Raw genomic sequence first — 9,668 nt, 5'->3', positions numbered from 1 at the left:
TCATCATTCAATGTTAAATATACAAATATTTCATCAGACAAAAGCTATACACACAATTACTTCCTTTTTTCCACAATTCCTTACAAGTTAAAAGGAAGCAGCATCAAAGCCATATGGCCAGCTTTGTCACTTGCAAAACAAAAAGAAGTGATATGTAAACCAAAACAGCTAAGCTGTAAAAAAAGAGTGTGACCCCCAAGGTGAAAAAAGATGTGAAATTCAAGGTGGCGGCCAAGAAATGGCTGTGATGGTAGGTTAATGGCAAAAATTTTAATTACGACAATTCAGGTGAATTTGGTGCCGAATCCTAGTGGAGGAGGCAACACAAATTCACCTGAATTGTCGTAATTAAAATTTTTGCCATTAACCTACCATCACAGTCATTTCTTGGCCGCCACCTTGGATTTCACATCTTTTTTCACCTTGGGGGCCGCACTCTTTTTTTACAGCTTGGCTGTTTTGGTTTAGATATAATCAAATACATGGACAAGCACTTGTAAATTACCCATGATACCAGTTCTCACCTTAAACTTCCATTTGTCAACTCATAGGGTGGTAAGGGTGTTGAATCGCCCCTGTCTGAGTGCTGTAGGATGTTATAGTTTCATCACGTGAGCAATAATAAACTCCCACAATCGAATGCTTCCAGGATTCTTATAAAAACAAAACAATGTTACCTCATCAGATATCAAGGCCATGGTACATTTTAAATAAACCATGGCCAGCCATGGTTTAACTTAAACGTACCATGGCAAGCCAGGGTTTATGAGATATGTACCCTAAAATTTCCCTTTGAAGTTAGGTGGTATCATGGTACATTGTCATTTCTCCACACAGGAAGTTACTATCATACAGGAAGGAAATTGTCCATCAACTGATATCGTTTGCTATTATTTGTATGTATAGACATGTCATATTCCTTGTACATACCTCCAGGTGACCAGATGTGCTTAGTTGCTGTATACATGATACTGTAAGCTAGTCTATAAATACGTACAGTATGTATGTAGCAAAGTGAACATCTCAATCAATTTAATCACATAATCCCTGAATATAATCTTATTTGTATATTTATAGAATTAAGTTTCATTCTGTAAAAATTACATTTATCATTCAGCGTGTAGATAATACAAGCTTAAGCTATTAATTATTTAAGCTGTGACATCCTACCAAACTTTCCGAGAAGAGTCAATCACATATTTCAATAAATTTTCCTGCTGGAGTTTCCCATTCTCTGGGGTGATCACATTTGTAGACTTAAGGTACTGCAACTGTTAAACCATCACATGGCTGCAACATTATAGCATTAATTTTATTTAATTATAAAAATATTATGAAGGATAATGAATATACTTAGCTATAACCCTGTAAATAAATTTATCCATCAGCTTATATAATACAGCATGCTCTTCCTTTTACCTGGATAAATTAACTACTGGATTGAGTTGATTAATGTGAATTAGATGATGGTAAGCTATGATAACTTATCCAGTCAATTAGAATTAATGGTCCTATGATAGGTGCATATGTACATGCCTATCTATGTAACTGAGACAAACAAGCAAAATAGATTCATGTATATAGAGAGAATATGTAGAGTACAATACACCAATGTACAGTGAAAATATTTAATGGCAGAAAAATAATAAACAACAGAGTTAATTGATAGGAAAAATTGATGAAATATGTAATAAAATAAATACCATTTTTAGAGGGAAATTTTGATGAACTGCCAAAACATCCTACTGGTATATGCCATGACCCAATTTAAAATTTAAACTGTTTTAAATGGGTCGCCATTGGCATGTTAATACATACATATACATTGGTTAGTTTTGTAGTAGTACTTTACGCTGAATGTGAAAGTAAAAGTCAACAAACACATACACAAACTGTATTGTTGTTATACACAGTTTTCCTAATTATTCCATCCTTTATACACAACCAGGCACATTTTCCTTCAAAACAGTTCTTAATATAATTGAAACTACCAAAGTGTTAGTCATTCTACTGACCAGATAGTATATATGCTTATGTGTGTTTATAATACTTAAATTGCTACCATTGTTTATCATTGGAACTCTTGATGGTAGTTTCAATTCTTCACTGAGAATTGTTGTGAAGGAAATATATGTGTGTGAAAGGATGAGGAAAAGCTGTAATACAGACCCCTATACCTAGACAAGCAAATTAAACAAGGTGAATCCCATAACATATCACATACTAGCTATAGCTGGCATGCAATGCATTAACTCAGTGTATGTGATGGATGAGAGGCCAGTATGTTCGATGTATAGAATTGTTGCATCACAAATTTCCTTTCAAATGCACATTAGCTATCATCCAGAGAGTTATTCAAAAGATGTGTAAAGCTATACAGGTAAATGTAAAAAGGTCAAAGTTGAGGAAAGGCTTTGATCCATTGTTCCACTGTATACCATTTTGCTTTAGTTATTCCCAGAATTTATAGCCATTATAGGTGCCATGAGTTTGTAAGACCAACAGCATCTCGTTCATTGTTATCAGTTGTAATATTCAAATCAGATGCTACATGTCTACTGGGACACCATTTGTATTTCTTTTGATTGTTGATGATTGGAATGAACTGTCAGAGGATTGAATATATTTGGAAACAGTTTCTGTGGTCATGTGGCAACTTTATAAAGGAAATGGACTGCCTTATTTTTACTACTCAGGTGCAAGCACTTTATACTCTGTAATGCAATAATAGCCCATATTTACTCATTGCCTTGTACCACTAAATGTAGATTGTGTGGAAGCTCAAACGAAACTGTTGATCACTTAGTTTATGTCCTTTGCTGGCCCAAAGGGAATTATGAGCAGAGACATGAAAAGATTGCTGGACTAATTCATTGGCAGTATCCAAGTTGGCTAGTTTTAATGTGTGTAGTGATTGGTGGTGTCATTCACCTGAAAGAGCTGGTGAAGTAATTTAAGTTGTTGATCAGATTTCACACTAATTACTGACCACCACCTCCCACACAATAGACCTTACATTACATTTGTCATTAAAGACTGAAAGGAAACGTTTCTAATTGATGTGTGACTCAAGATTTTAACACACAGTGTAAAGACAAGACAAATACGTACTTGTATGTATGTTGACCTTATAAGATTCAGCTGTGGCATTCTAAAGTTCATAATGTACCTATCATCATTGGAGTATAAGAATTTGGTGAATATGTTAAGTATTTCAACATCACTTATTTCCACATTTCAGACATGAGTGAAGAAGGGATTAATTTGATGCTAGACTTTGCTCGGTGCTTGAACACTTCAGAGTTACTCAACTGCTCAGCAACACGCAAATTCCACTCAATTAATGGAACATGTAACAATCTTCTCCATCCAACCAAGGGAGCTGCCAATACTGCTTTCAAACGTCTTCAACCAGCTGAGTATGAAGATGGCATCTCTCTTCCTGTGGTACGCATTATGGGCCTCCTTTGTGTCCCATTTATTTTTGCTGACAGCCCTGGGTGTTGATTTGCAGTAGCTTGATGGCTTCCCTGCAGAAATCATCTGTATTTGGCCATGGATTGATTGCAGAGGTGCTTCTCCTACTGTTCTTCATTCGTAATGCTGTGAAATGGGTTGAACATTGCTGAAAGTGAAGCATAGGATATGACCAGCAAGTGAATGGTGACCCTTTAGCAGGTCCATGGCCTAGTGCAAGAGCTGTTAGTGCAGTAGTGATTCAAGATTTTCCTGTCCTTAGCACAGAATTTAACCACCTCATTATGATATGGGGCCAGTTTGTTGGTCATGACTTGGACTTGCTGGCTGAATTCAACACCACAATTTGTGAGGAGAGCTGTGATATAGAAGAGAATGAACAATTTTGTTATCCTATTAAAGTTTCACCACAAGATTCAGCATTTGGTAGAAGGGGTCCAAACAGAGGAGAGTGCCTGCCTTTAACTAGGTCTGTTGGAACATGTGAAAGTGAACATTTTGATATGGCAAGGCAACAGATCAATCAGATAACACACTTTTTAGATGGTTCTATGATCTACGGATCCACCCAAGAGGTAGCAGACTCACTTCGTCTTTTTTCTGGTGGTCTGTTAAAACAGGGTGGAGTAACTGGTGAAAGGTAACCTTCCATTCGAATCTCAAGCTGATAGTGAAGCTTCTGATAGTGGTGTACCACATTTTGTAGATGGTGATGTTAGAGTTAATGAGAATGTTGCTCTAACAATCATGCACACTATATGGCTAAGACAACACAATCTCATTGTAACAGAATTAGCTAAACTGAATCCTTGCTGGGATGATGAGAGGCTTTATCAAGAAGGTCGTAAACTTGTTGGAGCCATGATACAAATCATTACCTACAAGGAATTCCTTCCAGTAATTTTTGGAGAGGATGGCTTTAATACATTTATTGGATCCTATCCTGGCTTCTCTCCTAATACTGATGCCACTATACCAAACTCTTTCGCTACCGCAGCATTTAGGTTTGGGCATGCTTTGATCAGACCAGAGTTCACTCGTCTTGACAAGGACAATAAACCTTTAGACATTGGACCACTCTCATTACGTGATTCTTTCTTCAACCCTTTGCAATATTTTCTTAGTGGTGGGACTGATCCTATATTACGTGGTCTCATGCAAGATAGTTCAAGAGAAGTTGATGAATTTCTTACTAGAATTCTAACCAAACAGCTAATTGCACCCAGTAATTCAACACTTGGGCAAGACCTAGCAGCTCGCAATATACAATGTGGCCGTGAGCATGGACAACCATCTTATAGGAGCTTTCAACAATACTGCTTTGACATTTTTGGAGTTCAATCAAGATTTCATAGCCAGAGTACTGAAGCTTTACTGAGAAATGTTTATGGTTTCACTGGATTTAGGGATGGCATTGACTTATTTGCTGGGGGATTGGCTGAAGAAAGGATCCGTGGATCCAGTTTAGGTCCTACATTTGCATGTATCATTGGAAAAACATTATCTGATATTCGTAATGGAGACCGATATTCTATTGGGAGAACCCAGGAGTATTCACTCCAAGCCAGATTACTTTACTGAGTGACATTAGATTGTCCAAAATCATCAGTGATAATGGTGATGACATAACTAGCATCATTCCTAAAGCATCTGAGACAGGACAAGAGGAACAAAGCTGTGATAGCTTACCAGGCTTACAACTAAATTACTGGAAAGACACCTGCTAATCAGTACACTAGCTATAGTTTTTTATAAAATATGTTTGTAGTTTAAAAATTATGATTTATGTACCTCAGTCTTATTATAATCATATAAATTGCATAGAATTTGTATTGCATAATATACTTATGCAATGCTGTGTAGAAATGTACAGGAGAAAATAGGACAAACATTATACTGAAACCATATATGGGCAGCCAATAATATAAGCTTCTGTCAGAATGTGATTTTCCTGGTATGTGCCTACAGTGGTAGGCAGTGATCTGTACCGACCACTACTCAAACAAAATGACCACCACTCACAACCACATGATCACCACAGGCATACACAACAAGTTAAGGTCCCATACAGCCTTCCCTGTCTCATGTACATAGCCACCACCATAATGCAGTATTATGATATGGTACACCTAAAGATAGTAACATAAATTAGAGTATCTCAATCTTGTAAAACATTCTAAAACCACTGATTTTCATGTTAATGATTGTACGACATTAAGCAATTTTATGAGTAGCTACATCAACACATATTAATGTTTTTACAATGCTTACAATTATCTACAACTTAAAGATACAGGGGTTAAATAAATACAGAATATATAATAATTTGTATGTAATTATTACAACAGTTAACAGAACTACATGTTTACAATAATAATAGGATACATGATTACATTTAACTCTTCATGGTTGTGGGGCAACTGAGTTGAATTTGTTTATCTTCACAATTCCCTTCAAATGTTTCATCATCGGTTCACGGACTTGTTTAAAATACAGCCCATATACAAGTGGATGGAAGAACCGTATTACAAAACTATAGTTTGGAATAAAGACATGCTCCATGAACTCTTGATAACCCTTTGAATCAATCAGAACTCTTCCCAAGTGGTGTATTAATGTCAACAGCAGAGATACTAGCACACTGCCTAAAATGACTACAAGTAGTGTGATAATCGGCTTTCTGTTTCGTCTGATGTTGCGTTGTTTCTTCTTCAAGGAGCTAACATTCTCAGACTGACCAGACAACCTCGTTTCCTTTTCAATTTTCCTGTGAACTCGGTACGCTTTCATTGTTAAGTGAACATTAAGGGCTATGGTTAGGATTGACACTACAGCCATTGGTATTATGAAAGTGATGGCAGCTTCAATGAAAGAGCTTCTCCCAAAAATACAAGCACCATATTCTGGTATATAAGAGACCACATCAGTATTGAAGAAGACTGCATAAGCGGTAGGTATACTAGCTATCAGCCATTCACCACCAATAACAGCAGCTACAACACGAGGTGTCATCATTCTTTTGTATTTCAAAGGAAATCTTATCGCTACCGCCTTATCAGCTGCTACTACCACAAATGAGATGATGTTGACATAAAATGAAATTAATCGAAACTGATACACATAGCAGGCCAAGGAAGACTCTACTCCCATTTGAAAAGTGATTATCATGATACTGGGAACCAGACATGTTACTAGTGTAGTCATCATACCAGCTACCAGTAAATTGGCAATAAACATATATTGGGGCTTGTGTAATCTTCTTGTGGTTTTGATAGTATAGACCACCCAGCCAGACAGTAGTAAGATGACTGTTGTAGCAATCATCTTGAACACCAGGGATAAGTAGGGAACATATCCTGGAAGAGCAGAACCTTGATCATCTATCTCCTGGTTGGTTCCTGACCCAGAGTAATCTATTTCATTCATGTATGGTCTTTCTCAATGATCACAATCTTCAAGCTACTAAACCTAAGTACCACACACTAGTCTAGGACACACACTAAACTGAGGTACCACTAATACAGTCTGTTATTTATGACTAGTAGAGGAAGCCTTCATAGTTTAGCACACAGAATGTGGTAATTCACACAACTCTATTGTCTATAATTATGTGATATGATTGTAAACATTTTAGGTGGAAGGCTATAGTCTTGTTATAAATACATTGCTGATCTCCACAATAAAGTACGTAGTAAGTGAAATAAGCACACAACAACACTCTGATTTATGTAAGACACAGAAGAGGTATCAGCTTTATTGTCACCACAGTGTATAATGCTCTACTACTGATGTTACAATGTTACAAATGTTTTTAACAGTTCATGAATGGAGAGTTATATTTGTACTAATTATACTGACATAATTTCAAGCTTGATAAAATACGTACTGAACTGGGTAAATGAAGTTCAATCCATCCATGTATATCCATCTAGCTATAACACTTACAAAAAGCATTGTTATAAAATCCATAGTTACAAGATTAATACGGCAATTGAAACTAAATCTTATTTCAGCTAAATGCCTGGGAGTTGTGATAGATAGACATCAAAGCCTTTGCACAACTTTTCCGGTGTGCAGTAATCCAATTGAACAACTGAACAGTAATCCAATTGAACATCCATGAAATGAAATTACACATCCTTAGTAAAATAATACTAGAACACACTGTTGCTACAGTGTGGTCCCTACATCTTCAATATATACCAGAAACACCAAATAGAAAATGTTCAACTCATTTTTGTTACAGAGTACTTCTCTTATACAGTAGTACTAGTGTAACTAATAAAATAAGAAGATACCGACTTTCAATACTTCTGATGAACACAGACAAACTTTTAAAATAAAGCAAAAAAGTGCTAATTTATTATAACTCTGTCTACTGCTATCAATATCAGTGTAGTTTTAACATGTGGAAATATCCACAGGGCTGTAGCCAGACTTTATCTGGGTAGGTTCTTAAAGTGGACCTTTTTATATGGCATGATGCAGATTACATTATGGTGTGTAAAAGCATGCTGAAATGGAAGTATCCCCCCCCCCCCCCCCCCCCCCAAGGAATTTTCTTGAAAACAGATGCTAAAAGGTTGAATTTAGTGGCATTTTAGTCAATGAAAATAACAACTTTTAGGTAAGCTCAAGACCAGCCATTTGGGAAATATCTCTACCGCTACTGTAATTTTTTTAATTATACAGTCTGTACATGCATACGTCTAAATATAACCACCCCAAAAACACCTTCGCTGTAAAAAAAGCGCATCCAAGAAACTACAATACCTGGAATTAACCCAATGTAAAAACAAACATCAGCTCAGCTGAAGAGAAAATTAACTGGTAACTTAAAGAGCTGATATCTGGAGTGGCCAAAAATACAACTAACTACAACTACTAAAGTTTTAAACTTTTAATCCATACAAGAACGCCTTGGCTGTAAAGCAGGTGCTTATACAATTATACATGAATGTAAAACTAACTGGCAACGAAAACAGCTGATATCTGAAGTGGCCAAGAATGAATATTCATATACAATTAATTCAAAATTTAACATTGAACCTTTATCATTCAGCTGCATGTGTTCTAAATTCACTCTTGCTGCATCCTTAAGTAATTTCTTTTAATTCTATAATTGGCTGGTAATTTGGCCGCCTTTTTTAATAGTCAGCATATAGAACAAAAAAGGCGGCCAAATTACCAGCCAATTATAGAATTAAAAGAAATTACTTAAGGATGCAGCAAGAGTGAATTTAGAACACAGCTGAATGATAAAGGTTCAATGTTAAAATTTTGAATTAGTTGCATATGAACATTCATTCTTGGCCACTTCAGATATCAGCTGTTTTAGTTGCCAGTTAGTTTTACATTCATGTATAATTGTATAAGCACCTGCTTTACAGCCAAGGTGTTCTTGTATGGATTAAAAGTTAAAAACTTTAGTAGTTGTAGTTAGTTGTATTTTTGGCCGCTCCAGATATCAGCTCTGTAAGTTACCAGTTATTTTTCTCTTCAGCTGAGTTGTTTTTTTTACATTGGGTTAATTCCAGGTATTTGTAGTTTCTTGGACGTGCCTTTTTTTACAGCGAATGTGTTTTTGGGGTGGATACACTTTACATGTAGAAAATGGACCATTGTATGTCAAATCAATATAATCTAATAGAGCAGCCATTATACTGTAACAAAACTTTAACATGGACACCTCATATATATGGCCACCCCTAGTAAGTCCCAAATATAGCAATACTTTCTGACCTTATTACCAAAAGCTACATCATTATTGAGGACAAATTTTTGGTCTGTTATGAGTGGCCTGGACAGAGGTTGAGCACAGCAATCACATACTTGATATTACTTAGGCTTACACCAATTATACCAGCGTAATTTCGAGTACAACAGAGTGGCAAAAGCATCAGGCATAATTTTATTATGCCAGTAAAATAGGATGATATCCAACATTTTCAATTAAAATGCACAATGCGTAGCTACACCCAAAACATGAACACACTTACTGCATTTCATATTAAGAAAATGTCTATATAATAATATTGCTTTTACTGTTTCGTGGCTGATTGTTCAAGGATTTGGGCAAGAGAGAAGTCCAGGAAGGTAAAACTCAACTCATATGCTTGTGAGTTGGTCACTTGATCTTATAGCAGATTCAGGAGCAAAAGTGGAATATTGTTTCTTTAATTATCATCACA

At 36.1% G+C, this 9,668-nt stretch overlaps 1 pseudogene; it reads left to right on the top strand.

The window, feature by feature from the left end:
• The first annotated feature begins 3,243 nt into the window (after nt 1-3,243).
• On the top strand, nt 3,244-5,204 carry LOC136241190 (peroxidasin-like; annotated as a pseudogene).
• Nucleotides 5,205-9,668: the final 4,464 nt, after the last annotated feature.

Source organism: Dysidea avara, chromosome 12, assembly GCF_963678975.1.
Source record: "Dysidea avara chromosome 12, odDysAvar1.4, whole genome shotgun sequence".
NCBI lineage: Eukaryota > Metazoa > Porifera > Demospongiae > Dictyoceratida > Dysideidae > Dysidea > Dysidea avara.
Note: the sequence above shows the minus strand (reverse complement) of the source record. Positions and strands in the feature narration are given on the sequence as shown.